General features: G+C 37.8%; 1 protein-coding gene across 2 annotated transcripts in view; it reads right to left on the bottom strand.

Annotated features, from left to right (window-relative positions):
- LOC121410231 (glutamyl aminopeptidase-like) overlaps positions 1–17521 on the bottom strand; it is a 69892-nt gene extending 52371 nt beyond the window's left edge. For both annotated transcript variants that reach the window (XM_041602170.1, XM_041602171.1), the window contains exon 1: positions 17211–17521. The gene's annotated coding sequence lies outside the window, so the exon portion shown is untranslated. The remainder of the gene's footprint in view (positions 1–17210) is intronic.
- Positions 17522–18144: the final 623 nt, after the last annotated feature.

Genomic DNA, 18144 nt, shown 5'->3' with positions numbered 1-18144 from the left:
TGCCACTACGTCTGTAAGAAAGAAGTTGTGACAGGTTCGTAGGTGTCAAATATTTGGTGAGGTTGTTGTACCTGATCTTGGCAAAGAGGGCTTCGTGAAACGGTAAGCGGACAAGTAGCTTACTATCTCCGATTTAGTCAAGAAGATAGATTTATGACAGTGTAGAGAAAGGGCCCCAGGATAACTTCTCTACTATTTACATGCATGTATTTATGGGCAGGTTTATAGCGGTGTTGTTGTCCCGTGATAGCACTGGGATATTTGACAACCATTGTGGAGATGGTATAACATATTGTTATTTGTAGTATCAGACATCTGAGCAAGCATAGGCGGCGGAAGCGTTTTCTTTTTGCTTGTTCAATTTTTTACCTGTGTCTATCTCAAAATTTCAGGTGGACCCCCCTAAAGTTTTTGGCTTCCGCCGCCAATGTGAGCAGGTCATTTACAAAACTTTATTGACCTGTATTTTCTGAATATCTGGAAGGGGGATAGGTATTGTTTGTATTCAGCTCGGTCTTTATGTGTGCATTGACTTTGCATGCAGAGACGACGCAAAATATACCTTTGTATTTCCCTCAGTCTCACATTCCGGCATTTGGGGATGCGTTGAAAGAAATACGCTTCATATTGATCCGCGCAGCAGCAATAAAAACAGAATGTGGGATCTGGATATATGCATCCACAGGGGAGCGATCTTGTCATAAAGCCATTTATGTTAACATGACTAAATAGAACCCTAGGCTATTGGAAAAATGAATATCTCCATTTTAATTATTTTTGCTCTAGATTTCTAATTTGGATAATAAAAATATTGACTGGCATTTCTTTTGGGGAACATAAAATATATTGCCCTTAAAAGAACCATATAGCCCTCTCTCTAAAGACTCGGGCCAATATGATTCTGTTGCAAGCAATATATTTGGTGTTGCCCTCAAGGCCAGCCATTATTTCAACAAGTAGAGCACCTCTGGCAGTCTCACCTGTATCGCGCGATTCAATATAGCAGCAGTGCTGACTTTGAAAACTATTATACAATTATTCACAAAAAACACCATCAATATGATACAATATTTCATTCATTGACAATAAATGACATTTGACCTTGATCATGCGACCTAAGTCTTGTCAGTGATACTTGTTTACCCCTATATCCACATTTTATAAACTACTTGTATACATGTATCCAGGCCTGATGTATCTATAAACTTTGAAAGTTATGACAGCAATCTAATAATTACCTCCAAAATTACCAAAGTTCAATGACCTTAAATGACCTTTGACTTTGGTCATGAGACCTGAAACTCACATATGTTATGATGGTTATTCAACAAATACCCCAAGCAAAAGTCCATTGACCTTTGACCTTGGTCATGTGACCTGAAACTCGCACAGGATGTTCAGTGATACTTGATTACTCTTATGTCCACGTTTTAAGAACTAGGCCAATACATTTTCAAAGTTATGATGGTAATTCAACAAATAACCCCAACATGGCCAAAGTTCATTGACCTTAAATGACCTTTGACCTTGATCATGTGACCTGAAACTCACAAAGGATGTTCAGTGATACTTGTTTACTCTTACATGTATGACCAAGTTTCATGAATCAGATCCATTAACTTTCAAAGTTCATTGACCTTAAATGACCAAGTTTCAAAACTATAGGTCCATATGACATTTCAAAAACTTACCCTTCGGTTAATATTTTGATGTTGATTCCCTCAACATGGTCAAAGTTCATTGACCCTAAATGACCTTTGACCTAAGTCATGTGACCAGAAACTCAGGCAGGATGTTCAGTAATACTTGATTAATCTTATGGCCAAGTTTCATGAACGAGGTCCATATACTTTCTAAGTTATCCTATCATTTCAAAAACTTAACCTGCGGTTGAAGATAGCGCCTATAGTCTCACTCTGCTTTGCAGAAGAGACATGTTACAGACAGTAGGCCTATAGAAAAATATACTTAACATATACTTTTTGACAGATATATATTGACTTATCATTTTCATTATCAAATTTCAAACATATATTTCATATTTAAGTTTTTTTCTTCTGTTCCTCTAGTGCTACCTCGAGCATTTAATTAGGTTGGACAGTGCACTACAGAAGTAATACATGTATATTATGCAATGGATCATGGTCTACCTGAACAGGAATTATGCCATTTAATTGTGAATTTTCTATGTGTTTCTCAAACATTATTCAAACTTCAAGGTCAGTCAGAGTGGATGTTACATAGCCAATGACAGATTATATCCTGAAAATTTCAGCCTATTCAATGCTAAAGATTCTGAATGTATAAATATGAATATTAGTCAGTGAAAATCACTGACTATAAATTGTTTCATAAAATACCCCCACCCCCTCCCCCCAAAAAATCTAATTTTAATAAACACTTGGTTAATTCATCAAATAAAACACTTAAAAAAAATATTTCACACAACCGTTTTGAGGCATAGGCCTACATATACATTGATATGTTCGATGAAATGGAATAGTGACATGCACATTGGATGTATGAATACTGTACTAAAACTTAATATAAGCTTTAATATCATATTGTCTAAAATACTTTTAATATTCAACAATTTTTACAGGCAAATGGCCCATTTGAATTCCATACCTCAATTGTTCAATGAAGTTCATGTTGTTCACTCCAACAAAGCTCAACAGGGTACCACATGCATACATCCAAACTATAAATCTGAACACAATGGCAGTCTACACAAACCTACATTAATTAACAGATGTTTGTAAAATCAAAAATATGCATGTGAATTTGAATTACCTATCCTTCAACAGTGTACACTGATTTTCCACACAATAGCACATTCACACACCATTCAAGGTGATATTGAAGTAGATTGTAGACTGCTAATAGCCACAGTAATGACATGAAAAGCAGGATGTTCCTATTAAAATCATTTGATAGACTTACACTCATAATAAAAAACGAATTCTGATCTGTTCAATAAAAAATATAATAAAAAAAAGGTAAAAAACATATACATTTTTCAAATTACCCCATGAAAATCAATGACTAGATGTACTGTACATAATCTATTTAACCAGAATAACATTGAATAGTGAGATTTAAGTACAAGTCTATCCCCAGTTCTAACGCTATGCAGTAGTTGTTGTGTCCGCACAAGTCGTGTATCTGGGCAATCAATTTCAGACAGCCATTTGAAAATTTTTGCATGGAAACCTTCTACAATTTTAGCACAAATTGTTAGGCAATCTAGACTAAATACTGATGACATGTATAAACAAGCAGATTCAACATAGAAATTCAAATCCATGTTAAAAACCTACTTATTTTTTGTTGAATAGCCTTTCCCTTTGCATTTGAAGCCCCTCAACTGTCTACAGTCTACTGTGAACTACTAGTATACCATTACTTTACATTTTTTTGCTGAAATTCCTTCTCTCTTTCAATTTTTTCCTGAGCACTTATAGACATGTTTTGTGAACAGCACTAAACAAATAATGTTAACCGTATCAGACATCTGAGCAGGGCAACTTTGATACATTGTTGCCTGCTTAAGACTGGGATCAAATGGCCGGTCAATAAAGTTCCAATTCTTTATCCACGAGACCAATTTATTGCCCGCTCAGGAAAGTCAATGAGAAAATGCGTGGAAATGTAGCGGGCAATAAAGCAGAGCTAACATCCGGGTATTCTACGCGTTTTTGTACGCATCCTTGAACCATGCAGTGCTATACGTCATAATGGTAATCAAGTTGAGACAACGCTGGATACTGCGTCCCTAGGCCAGGGATGCACCATTTCAATTTACGTCACAATGGTGAAGTTCAGAGGCCCAGTCTGCTCAACATGACAAACTAGATTCTCATTCTTTAACTTAAAAAATATCTAACTTTTAACGATTTTTGCTCGAGATGTCTGATTTGGTTAATAATAGCAATATTGACTGGCCTGGGGGCGAAAGGACGTATATCGCCCTCACTAAATTGACATCAATCTAGTTTGGGCGATATATGTCATATCGCCCCGAGGCCAGTCAATATTGCTTTATTGTTATTATTATTATTATTATTATGACAACTACAATGTTTCTATTCATAGTTCTTGTTAATAATTCAAAGACAAAAGAGAAGGCCTCAATAATTGTCAGGACCCACAATCCCCATACCCATCATACATTAGGCCTATAATGCCTGTAATCTCACACATTTTCAGCTGGACTTTCACTTTTTTAAAGACTGTTCGTTGGGCCCGAGTTGCCATCATAAAATGATGAAGTGCCCATGACTCCCATGTAATAATCCATAATTAATTTAAAAGCACAAAGTTTGCATCAAGCTAATATGAATTAACACTGTTCTTAAATCTGTCCATGTTGGGAGCTAAAGGGAATGTGTTGGTGGAAAGTGAAATCCACAGCCGAGCCACCCTTAGTATAAGATTGATGAGAAGAGGAGTTTGACTTGGTACAGTGACTGTGTAGGGGTGGTCAGCTGTGCAGTAGAACGCGTCAAAACGGACATTGGGTGATTTCAAGTACTGTCAAAATCTGGTATTGGTGCTGTGACAACACCAACACCGGCCACAACATCATACTTGAAATGATGCTGGTATTGAGATTGACCTCAGAAAATATGACGTATTTCCAGCAGTTCCAGCTCACGAACAGGTGGCGAACAGGACGAAACATCCCCGAAAAATTAGGATTTTACAGACAAGATGAGAGCAACAGCATCTGGTTGTCACGTACGTTTAGGTTTAGGGGTCAAGCGCTAAGACAGTTAATTTTGAGCTTTTGAGACAGGTTAAGGGTGTGCAAATTAAGGTCACACTTTTTTATGACACTTTTTAAGCCGAGTGCGCACTGGTCGATAGCCATGGAATTTTGAGATCACGATACCAGCGAAACTCTTGACCTACTTTATAATTTTGTCAAGCAAATTTGACTTTGGGATCTTGCCCTCCGTCTGGTATTCATGATTTTTATTAATTTTGTGTGAACTGTGAGAAATTTTTGATTGAAAATCAACTTCAAGATAATTTTTAAAATTATGGTCACCCCATCATACAACGATATCTTCATTATTATGTCGCGGACGTTGGTTTTACCTTTACTTTCATTGGGTAGTAGATCTACCACCCCACACATCTCACTCAAATCAGACCCTAACCACTCGCCAATGGATATATTGTTATATTGGTTGTTCCGTTGAACTCTGTTGGCTCCACTCACCAATTACAGAGTCCGAAGTTCTGACTTGCTCTGTATAGTGAGACCACCACAACCACCTCTTTTGAAACTACACACCTTGCGAGCATTAAAATTATTGTGTATTATAAAACGATATGCGTGGAAGAGTAGCAGGCGCAGTGTCCATAGGAACAGTAAGAATCAATTTTACGAGAGAAAATGGGAGAAAGGTAAAAGTTTAGAATTTATCAAAATTGAAGTAGATTGTAGACTGCTAATAGCCACAGTAATGACATGAAAAGCAGGATGTTCCTATTAAAATCATTTGATAGACTTACACTCATAATAAAAAACGAATTCTGATCTGTTCAATAAAAAATATAATAAAAAAAAGGTAAAAAACATATACATTTTTCAAATTACCCCATGAAAATCAATGACTAGATGTACTGTACATAATCTATTTAACCAGAATAACATTGAATAGTGAGATTTAAGTACAAGTCTATCCCCAGTTCTAACGCTATGCAGTAGTTGTTGTGTCCGCACAAGTCGTGTATCTGGGCAATCAATTTCAGACAGCCATTTGAAAATTTTTGCATGGAAACCTTCTACAATTTTAGCACAAATTGTTAGGCAATCTAGACTAAATACTGATGACATGTATAAACAAGCAGATTCAACATAGAAATTCAAATCCATGTTAAAAACCTACTTATTTTTTGTTGAATAGCCTTTCCCTTTGCATTTGAAGCCCCTCAACTGTCTACAGTCTACTGTGAACTACTAGTATACCATTACTTTACATTTTTTTGCTGAAATTCCTTCTCTCTTTCAATTTTTTCCTGAGCACTTATAGACATGTTTTGTGAACAGCACTAAACAAATAATGTTAACCGTATCAGACATCTGAGCAGGGCAACTTTGATACATTGTTGCCTGCTTAAGACTGGGATCAAATGGCCGGTCAATAAAGTTCCAATTCTTTATCCACGAGACCAATTTATTGCCCGCTCAGGAAAGTCAATGAGAAAATGCGTGGAAATGTAGCGGGCAATAAAGCAGAGCTAACATCCGGGTATTCTACGCGTTTTTGTACGCATCCTTGAACCATGCAGTGCTATACGTCATAATGGTAATCAAGTTGAGACAACGCTGGATACTGCGTCCCTAGGCCAGGGATGCACCATTTCAATTTACGTCACAATGGTGAAGTTCAGAGGCCCAGTCTGCTCAACATGACAAACTAGATTCTCATTCTTTAACTTAAAAAATATCTAACTTTTAACGATTTTTGCTCGAGATGTCTGATTTGGTTAATAATAGCAATATTGACTGGCCTGGGGGCGAAAGGACGTATATCGCCCTCACTAAATTGACATCAATCTAGTTTGGGCGATATATGTCATATCGCCCCGAGGCCAGTCAATATTGCTTTATTGTTATTATTATGACAACTACAATGTTTCTATACATAGTTCTTGTTAATAATTCAAAGACAAAAGAGAAGGCCTCAATAATTGTCAGGACCCACAATCCCATACCCATCATACATTAGGCCTATAATGCCTGTAATCTCACACATTTTCAGCTGGACTTTCACTTTTTTAAAGACTGTTCGTTGGGCCCGAGTTGCCATCATAAAATGATGAAGTGCCCATGACTCCCATGTAATAATCCATAATTAATTTAAAAGCACAAAGTTTGCATCAAGCTAATATGAATTAACACTGTTCTTAAATCTGTCCATGTTGGGAGCTAAAGGGAATGTGTTGGTGGAAAGTGAAATCCACAGCCGAGCCACCCTTAGTATAAGATTGATGAGAAGAGGAGTTTGACTTGGTACAGTGACTGTGTAGAGGTGGTCAGCTGTGCAGTAGAACGCGTCAAAACGGACATTGGGTGATTTCAAGTACTGTCAAAATCTGGTATTGGTGTTGTGACAACACCAACACCGGCCACAACATCATACTTGAAATGATGCTGGTATTGAGATTGACCTCAGAAAATATGACGTATTTCCAGCAGTTCCAGCTCACGAACAGGTGGCGAACAGGACGAAACATCCCCGAAAAATTAGGATTTTACAGACAAGATGAGAGCAACAGCATCTGGTTGTCACGTACGTTTAGGTTTAGGGGTCAAGCGCTAAGACAGTTAATTTTGAGCTTTTGAGACAGGTTAAGGGTGTGCAAATTAAGGTCACACTTTTTTATGACACTTTTTAAGCCGAGTGCGCACTGGTCGATAGCCATGGAATTTTGAGATCACGATACCAGCGAAACTCTTGACCTACTTTATAATTTTGTCAAGCAAATTTGACTTTGGGATCTTGCCCTCCGTCTGGTATTCATGATTTTTATTAATTTTGTGTGAACTGTGAGAAATTTTTGATTGAAAATCAACTTCAAGATAATTTTTAAAATTATGGTCACCCCATCATACAACGATATCTTCATTATTATGTCGCGGACGTTGGTTTTACCTTTACTTTCATTGGGTAGTAGATCTACCACCCCACACATCTCACTCAAATCAGACCCTAACCACTCGCCAATGGATATATTGTTATATTGGTTGTTCCGTTGAACTCTGTTGGCTCCACTCACCAATTACAGAGTCCGAAGTTCTGACTTGCTCTGTATAGTGAGACCACCACAACCACCTCTTTTGAAACTACACACCTTGCGAGCATTAAAATTATTGTGTATTATAAAACGATATGCGTGGAAGAGTAGCAGGCGCAGTGTCCATAGGAACAGTAAGAATCAATTTTACGAGAGAAAATGGGAGAAAGGTAAAAGTTTAGAATTTATCAAAATTGAAGTAGATTGTAGACTGCTAATAGCCACAGTAATGACATGAAAAGCAGGATGTTCCTATTAAAATCATTTGATAGACTTACACTCATAATAAAAAACGAATTCTGATCTGTTCAATAAAAAATATAATAAAAAAAAGGTAAAAAATATATACATTTTTCAAATTACCCATGAAAATCAATGACTAGATGTACTGTACATAATCTATTTAACCAGAATAACATTGAATAGTGAGATTTAAGTACAAGTCTATCCCCAGTTCTAACGCTATGCAGTAGTTGTTGTGTCCGCACAAGTCGTGTATCTGGGCAATCAATTTCAGACAGCCATTTGAAAATTTTTGCATGGAAACCTTCTACAATTTTAGCACAAATTGTTAGGCAATCTAGACTAAATACTGATGACATGTATAAACAAGCAGATTCAACATAGAAATTCAAATCCATGTTAAAAACCTACTTATTTTTTGTTGAATAGCCTTTCCCTTTGCATTTGAAGCCCCTCAACTGTCTACAGTCTACTGTGAACTACTAGTATACCATTACTTTACATTTTTTTGCTGAAATTCCTTCTCTCTTTCAATTTTTTCCTGAGCACTTATAGACATGTTTTGTGAACAGCACTAAACAAATAATGTTAACCGTATCAGACATCTGAGCAGGGCAACTTTGATACATTGTTGCCTGCTTAAGACTGGGATCAAATGGCCGGTCAATAAAGTTCCAATTCTTTATCCACGAACCCAATTTATTGCCCGCTCAGGAAAGTCAATGAGAAAATGCGTGGAAATGTAGCGGGCAATAAAGCAGAGCTAACATCCGGGTATTCTACGCGTTTTTGTACGCATCCTTGAACCATGCAGTGCTATACGTCATAATGGTAATCAAGTTGAGACAACGCTGGATACTGCGTCCCTAGGCCAGGGATGCACCATTTCAATTTACGTCACAATGGTGAAGTTCAGAGGCCCAGTCTGCTCAACATGACAAACTAGATTCTCATTCTTTAACTTAAAAAATATCTAACTTTTAACGATTTTTGCTCGAGATGTCTGATTTGGTTAATAATAGCAATATTGACTGGCCTGGGGGCGAAAGGACGTATATCGCCCTCACTAAATTGACATCAATCTAGTTTGGGCGATATATGTCATATCGCCCCGAGGCCAGTCAATATTGCTTTATTGTTATTATTATTATTATGACAACTACAATGTTTCTATTCATAGTTCTTGTTAATAATTCAAAGACAAAAGAGAAGGCCTCAATAATTGTCAGGACCCACAATCCCCATACCCATCATACATTAGGCCTATAATGCCTGTAATCTCACACATTTTCAGCTGGACTTTCACTTTTTTAAAGACTGTTCGTTGGGCCCGAGTTGCCATCATAAAATGATGAAGTGCCCATGACTCCCATGTAATAATCCATAATTAATTTAAAAGCACAAAGTTTGCATCAAGCTAATATGAATTAACACTGTTCTTAAATCTGTCCATGTTGGGAGCTAAAGGGAATGTGTTGGTGGAAAGTGAAATCCACAGCCGAGCCACCCTTAGTATAAGATTGATGAGAAGAGGAGTTTGACTTGGTACAGTGACTGTGTAGAGGTGGTCAGCTGTGCAGTAGAACGCGTCAAAACGGACATTGGGTGATTTCAAGTACTGTCAAAATCTGGTATTGGTGTTGTGACAACAGGACGAAACATCCCCGAAAAATTAGGATTTTACAGACAAGATGAGAGCAACAGCATCTGGTTGTCACGTACGTTTAGGTTTAGGGGTCAAGCGCTAAGACAGTTAATTTTGAGCTTTTGAGACAGGTTAAGGGTGTGCAAATTAAGGTCACACTTTTTTATGACACTTTTTAAGCCGAGTGCGCACTGGTCGATAGCCATGGAATTTTGAGATCACGATACCAGCGAAACTCTTGACCTACTTTATAATTTTGTCAAGCAAATTTGACTTTGGGATCTTGCCCTCCGTCTGGTATTCATGATTTTTATTAATTTTGTGTGAACTGTGAGAAATTTTTGATTGAAAATCAACTTCAAGATAATTTTTAAAATTATGGTCACCCCATCATACAACGATATCTTCATTATTATGTCGCGGACGTTGGTTTTACCTTTACTTTCATTGGGTAGTAGATCTACCACCCCACACATCTCACTCAAATCAGACCCTAACCACTCGCCAATGGATATATTGTTATATTGGTTGTTCCGTTGAACTCTGTTGGCTCCACTCACCAATTACAGAGTCCGAAGTTCTGACTTGCTCTGTATAGTGAGACCACCACAACCACCTCTTTTGAAACTACACACCTTGCGAGCATTAAAATTATTGTGTATTATAAAACGATATGCGTGGAAGAGTAGCAGGCGTAGTGTCCATAGGAACAGTAAGAATCAATTTTACGAGAGAAAATGGGGAGAAAGGTAAAAGTTTAGAATTTATCAAAATTGAAGTAGATTGTAGACTGCTAATAGCCACAGTAATGACATGAAAAGCAGGATGTTCCTATTAAAATCATTTGATAGACTTACACTCATAATAAAAAACGAATTCTGATCTGTTCAATAAAAAATATAATAAAAAAAAGGTAAAAAACATATACATTTTTCAAATTACCCCATGAAAATCAATGACTAGATGTACTGTACATAATCTATTTAACCAGAATAACATTGAATAGTGAGATTTAAGTACAAGTCTATCCCCAGTTCTAACGCTATGCAGTAGTTGTTGTGTCCGCACAAGTCGTGTATCTGGGCAATCAATTTCAGACAGCCATTTGAAAATTTTTGCATGGAAACCTTCTACAATTTTAGCACAAATTGTTAGGCAATCTAGACTAAATACTGATGACATGTATAAACAAGCAGATTCAACATAGAAATTCAAATCCATGTTAAAAACCTACTTATTTTTTGTTGAATAGCCTTTCCCTTTGCATTTGAAGCCCCTCAACTGTCTACAGTCTACTGTGAACTACTAGTATACCATTACTTTACATTTTTTTTGCTGAAATTCCTTCTCTCTTTCAATTTTTTCCTGAGCACTTATAGACATGTTTTGTGAACAGCACTAAACAAATAATGTTAACCGTATCAGACATCTGAGCAGGGCAACTTTGATACATTGTTGCCTGCTTAAGACTGGGATCAAATGGCCGGTCAATAAAGTTCCAATTCTTTATCCACGAGACCAATTTATTGCCCGCTCAGGAAAGTCAATGAGAAAATGCGTGGAAATGTAGCGGGCAATAAAGCAGAGCTAACATCCGGGTATTCTACGCGTTTTTGTACGCATCCTTGAACCATGCAGTGCTATACTTCATAATGGTAATCAAGTTGAGACAACGCTGGATACTGCGTCCCTAGGCAGGGATGCACCATTTCAATTTACGTCACAATGGTGAAGTTCAGAGGCCCAGTCTGCTCAACATGACAAACTAGATTCTCATTCTTTAACTTAAAAAATATCTAACTTTTAACGATTTTTGCTCGAGATGTCTGATTTGGTTAATAATAGCAATATTGACTGGCCTGGGGGCGAAAGGACGTATATCGCCCTCACTAAATTGACATCAATCTAGTTTGGGCGATATATGTCATATCGCCCGAGGCCAGTCAATATTGCTTTATTGTTATTATTATGACAACTACAATGTTTCTATTCATAGTTCTTGTTAATAATTCAAAGACAAAAGAGAAGGCCTCAATAATTGTCAGGACCTACAATCCCCATACCCATCATACATTAGGCCTATAATGCCTGTAATCTCACACATTTTCAGCTGGACTTTCACTTTTTTAAAGACTGTTCGTTGGGCCCGAGTTGCCATCATAAAATGATGAAGTGCCCATGACTCCCATGTAATAATCCATAATTAATTTAAAAGCACAAAGTTTGCATCAAGCTAATATGAATTAACACTGTTCTTAAATCTGTCCATGTTGGGAGCTAAAGGGAATGTGTTGGTGGAAAGTGAAATCCACAGCCGAGCCACCCTTAGTATAAGATTGATGAGAAGAGGAGTTTGACTTGGTACAGTGACTGTGTAGAGGTGGTCAGCTGTGCAGTAGAACGCGTCAAAACGGACATTGGGTGATTTCAAGTACTGTCAAAATCTGGTATTGGTGTTGTGACAACACCAACACCGGCCACAACATCATACTTGAAATGATGCTGGTATTGAGATTGACCTCAGAAAATATGACGTATTTCCAGCAGTTCCAGCTCACGAACAGGTGGCGAACAGGACGAAACATCCCCGAAAAATTAGGATTTTACAGACAAGATGAGAGCAACAGCATCTGGTTGTCACGTACGTTTAGGTTTAGGGGTCAAGCGCTAAGACAGTTAATTTTGAGCTTTTGAGACAGGTTAAGGGTGTGCAAATTAAGGTCACACTTTTTTATGACACTTTTTAAGCCGAGTGCGCACTGGTCGATAGCCATGGAATTTTGAGATCACGATACCAGCGAAACTCTTGACCTACTTTATAATTTTGTCAAGCAAATTTGACTTTGGGATCTTGCCCTCCGTCTGGTATTCATGATTTTTATTAATTTTGTGTGAACTGTGAGAAATTTTTGATTGAAAATCAACTTCAAGATAATTTTTAAAATTATGGTCACCCCATCATACAACGATATCTTCATTATTATGTCGCGGACGTTGGTTTTACCTTTACTTTCATTGGGTAGTAGATCTACCACCCCACACATCTCACTCAAATCAGACCCTAACCACTCGCCAATGGATATATTGTTATATTGGTTGTTCCGTTGAACTCTGTTGGCTCCACTCACCAATTACAGAGTCCGAAGTTCTGACTTGCTCTGTATAGTGAGACCACCACAACCACCTCTTTTGAAACTACACACCTTGCGAGCATTAAAATTATTGTGTATTATAAAACGATATGCGTGGAAGAGTAGCAGGCGCAGTGTCCATAGGAACAGTAAGAATCAATTTTACGAGAGAAAATGGGAGAAAGGTAAAAGTTTAGAATTTATCAAAATTGTTTTGACTAGACCCAAACCCCGCCGAAAAACAGTTGTTCATACATGTACCAAGAAATCTGATAGGAAATGGCCTTGGAACAAATATCTGTCATCAATCGTCGAATCATGTGCCGGAGCTCGCAGTGGAAGAAGTGAGACAATCATTTAGCATGTTGACATCATAGAACTGATTTGGAAGAGTCAAAATATTTTGCCACCACGACAAGAATCGGACGTAAACTTAGTGTATCATGGGTGGTCGGTTTCAAAAGAAGGGTGCAAATGAGCAAATGTAAAATCGTTGTTTGCCGATATATACGCAAATTGAATCGGAGAAGCCAATCGAAACATGGGAATCTGATCTGCTCAATTTTCTGCACAAATGAGACAAAACTAGGTAAAACTGATAAATATTTTTGCAGATCATATGATGCTTAGACAAGGCAAAAGCTATTTAGTGTCTCGCCCACTTATGAAAATAACCAGAAATATCGTGATTTGCGAGGGCACGCAACAGAATTGTATCGAAATTTCATTGTGAAATGACTGGGATAGAATAACACTTGTCATAAAAACCTTGCACGTAAACTTTAATGTTGACCTGAAGATGACCTTTGACCTAACCATGTGACATCCGACTGCAGCATATCAGGCAGGTCGCCTAAGTACATCTGCCATCCAAGTTTTGTTGAAAAGTGATTTATGGTTGCGGAGTTGGGTGTCATAAGAGAGTCTTGCATGTAAACTTTAATGTTGACCTGAAAATGACCTTTGACCTTACCATGTGACCTCCGACTGCAGCAAAACATCGTCCCCTAAGTCCATCTACCATCCAAGTTTGGTTGAAAAGTGACTTACGGTTGCAGAGTTAGGTATCATAAGAGAGTTTTGCATTCTTAACTTTAACGTTGACCTGAAAATGACCTTTGACCTTACCATGTGATCTCAACTGCAGCATAAGATGCACGTCCCCCAAGTCTATCTACCAACCAAGTTTGGTTGAAAAGTGACTTACAGTTGTGGAGTTAGGTGTCATAAGAGAGTCTTGCATGTAAACTTTAACGTTGACCTGAATTTGACCTTACCATGTGACCTCTGACTGCAACATAACATGCAGGTCCCCCAAGTCCATCTACCATCCAAGTTTTGGTTGAAAAATGACTTATGGTTGCAGAGTTATGTCATATGAGAGTCTTGCATGTAAACTTTAACGTTGACCTGAAAATGACCTTTGACCTTACCATGTGACCTCCAACTGCAGCATAAGATGCAGGTCCCCAAAGTCCATCTACCATCCAAGTTTGGTTGAAAAGCGACTTACAGTTGTGGAGTTATGTGTCCTTAGATTTGTGACGGACGGACAACATTTTGAACCCTAAGTCTCGCCTTCACCTCTGGTGGGCGAGACAAAAATTAGGTTGTTGATATCAAAGGGGTAGTTACAACAATACAGGGACAGGGACTAATTGGCCATATGTTTATGTATTACAATTGCGTGACAGCCGAAGTAAGTCAGTTTTTTTCCTTTTAAGTTGATTTTTTCCGTCTCGGTGCATTTCAGAACTGAATAATCTTTATTTTGGTCCAGTTCTTATATATTTTTTTAAATTAGGACAAAAATCGATGAGCCCCGTCAGGGGTATTTTGCATCGTTAACCCCCTAATGGCGGCTGCACGATAGCGAGCCGTCTGTGTACGAGGAAAAAAGAATGGCAAAGAGAATCCTCAAAACAGATGGCTGCCATATGTATACACAAGCACTAGAATTGCCCCGGAGACCTCGACACAAACAGTGTACTATGTTAGGGATGCCGCAGTAAGCACCAGACAAACAAATCGCCTGTATTAATCTTTAAAGGTCAAGTCCACCTCAGAAAAATGTTGATTTGAATCAATAGAGAAAAATCAGACAAGCACAATGCTGAAAATTTCATCAAAATCGGTTGTAAAATAAGAAAGTTATGACATTTCAAAGTTTCGCTTATTTTCAACAAAATAGTTATATGAACAAGCCAGTTACATCCAAATGAGAGAGTCGATGTTACTCACTCACTAATTCTTTTGTACAATATTTCAATTTTTACGAATTTGATGATTAGGGCCTCCTTGCCTGAAGCACAAGATGTTAAAATAATGGAATTCCACGTGTTCAGTGAGGAATGAAACTTTATTTCACATGACAATGACGAGAAAATCAAAATATTTCATATTTCATATAATAAAATACAAAAGAAATAGTGAGTTAGTGATGTCATCAGTTCCCTCATTTGCATACCGACCGAGATGTGCATATAACGGTTTTGTGAAATGAAGCGAAACTTTAAAATGTCATAACTTTCTTATTTTACAGCCGATTTTGATGAAATTTTCAGTGTTATGCTCGTTGGATTTTTCTCTTTTTATTCAAATCAACTTTTTGTTGGGGTGGACTTGTCCTTTAAGCAGGTGCACGGTCCCCCCCATGCTGCCAAAAAGAAAAATAAAAAAAAGAGGAAAAAAAAAGAGAAAGGAGAAAAGGGAAGAGAGGTAGGCCTATAGCTTGTGTGTTTTTCCTTCTTTTTTGGTCAAAAGAATAACCTAAACGTTCTTCTCTCTTCATGCTATAAATTTCAGTTTAAGGTGTGATCTCGGAGCTTTTCTGTGGAAACTTTGTGGTCACGCATTTACTGAAGAAAGTCGCTAAACCTTGTGGTTTTACAATTAAACCATTCTTGGATTTTACATATACCCATACTTGGATTTTTATATATTCTGCATTTCTGAGTTCAACTTTTCATCTATGGACATACCTGCGGATTATTTTATTCATGGTTTTCGTGTGCCATAGAGGAGCTTCAAATCCATTTTCTTCTATGAAAAAAATGTGACAAGTTTTCTGTTGTGTTGGAATTGTGCAATAACTTTGGACTTCATTTTCAAAGTGATTAATATTTTCCATGGTTTGGTCATCAACAAGAGCTCTAGTCGCGATTTGTTGTACGCCCTCAACAGACTAAATCGCTCAGATACCACTGCAATCGCTAGCTTCCATTATTATCTTCGAAGCTTACATCATGGACTCCGTGAATCAACTCAAGTTTGCCTTTTTGGATTAGAAGTCAGACAGTTGGTGAGTAGAATAAGCAGAGATCATAGAAAAATTATCGGAAATCATTTCATATCACATCTCAACAATGCAAAATCCCCCCAACGGGGCTCATCGATTTTTGTCTTCATTTCATAAAAATATATTTAAACAAAACTGTACCAAAATGAAGATTATTTCGTTTTGGCCTGTAATGCACCAAAACGGGAAACTTAAAAGGGAAAAAAAAAACAGTGACTTACTTCGGCTGTCGCGGAACTTCACTTCTGTTTTATCCGAACTTTTTTGCATAAACATATGGCCATGGAGTAACCTGTACAGATCAAGCTAGAGTAGAACTTCGGTCTCTGTATTTTGGTGAGTGGAGCTGGAGCCAACGAGTTCAGCGGAACAACCAACATAACAGAGACCGAAGCTTTTGGTCTATCACAGCTCGACACAGTCAGTGCGCATTTTGCAATTGCATGCGCATTGGAGTGGTGCGTAGCTTTAGGACCCCCTACCATATAATTTCTGTTCTCTAGACTAGAGTCTAGATCTTATAGGCCTTATAAAACGTTTTAAGCTTCTGTGCGCAGGAAGAGGAATTATTTCAAATTCTCCAATCTTTTCCCATTTTTTTTCTGTTTATTATTTCTTTCGAAAACGATTTTTAAAAAAATCACAGCGAGTCAATATTTGAGTTGATAACGGTACTAGACGCAAAAGATGCCTTTTGATTTGAATTGGATGAGATAATTTTTAATCACTCCCCCTCCATGCCCTCCCTGCCAGTAGAGGCGCACAGCCAATATTGGAGACTGTCTCCCATGAGGCCCTTTTCACCGTCTACTTTAAAAATTCACCGTCTACTTTTGTTTTTATAAGGATTTTTGTTGTCATCCACACACAAAACAAATGGGCTTCTGACCTCAGTTGGACAAAAGTTTGGGTGGAAAAAATCATGCTTTTGTTGGTGTTGTTTCTTTTGTTCTTTTGCAAAGCAAGTCTCCAATATGGGAGATTGTTGTCTCCCTTATTGGAGGGTCTCCCATATTGGCCTGCACCCCCCCCCCCCCCCCCCCCCCGCACTTCATAACTGCCATCTTCTGCGTGCACTTACCGCCCCCTCCTGGCTACATGGTTATCTTCAAGTGTGAAGGACACATGTCTACCCTGAAGAAGAAGAAAAAGTAGCGAATATCTCTTCCTCTTCGAAGTAGCAGCCGGCAGCCAAGTACCGGTACACGAGTCAGCAGGGCAACCCGCAACGACGCCGATCCGGGCCGGTGAAAAGCTTTGGCCGTGTTGTGGGGCTTCAGTGGACGAGAGGCAGCGAGGTTGTTTGGAGGAGTACGGTAACCAAATGATTCAATGATTAGTTTTCGGCTTAACTTAAATATTATTTTGCCGGTATACCATATAAACATTTTTTTAACAATTCACATTGTCAGAAATAATACATACCAATGAAAGTCCAAAGATGTTCACCACAATACGTGACACGATAAGGAGATGGACTTGTTCCTTGCTCCAGTACTAGTAGACTTGTTAAGAGGTTGAACGCTGCATTTTTGAGTACAAATGTCCCACTTGGCACAAATGTTCCTTGAGTCAAAAGAAAAAGATTCATCCAAAGAGACACGCTGTATCTATGCAAATAAGCAAGTAATTTGCATAAATTTGCATATTATGTCGATATAGGAAAAACAAGTAATTCAGAATAAATATTTCACCAGAACTGCCCTAAAATTGGAAATAAAGACTTAGGGTAAGACAGGGAAGAAAACTGTCATAAAATGATTGGGCTATCCTTGTTTATTATTACCTCATTTACATAAATTATGCAAATTATAATTTTAAAAATAGTATTTTTTCAAGAATCCTGAAGTGTTTTATAAATAACGGCAATTAATACGAAATGTCAACATTCTACATGAAAGAGAATATATTAGCGAAAACATCGATATGTTTCATGACAGTATTAGTGTCTTAATTTGCTTAGAAAGAGGGCAAATATGTCAAAATGTATGACGTGATATTGCGCTAAAACGAGA

This window comes from Lytechinus variegatus, chromosome 3, assembly GCF_018143015.1.
Source record: "Lytechinus variegatus isolate NC3 chromosome 3, Lvar_3.0, whole genome shotgun sequence".
Classification (NCBI taxonomy): domain Eukaryota; kingdom Metazoa; phylum Echinodermata; class Echinoidea; order Temnopleuroida; family Toxopneustidae; genus Lytechinus; species Lytechinus variegatus.
Note: the sequence above shows the minus strand (reverse complement) of the source record. Positions and strands in the feature narration are given on the sequence as shown.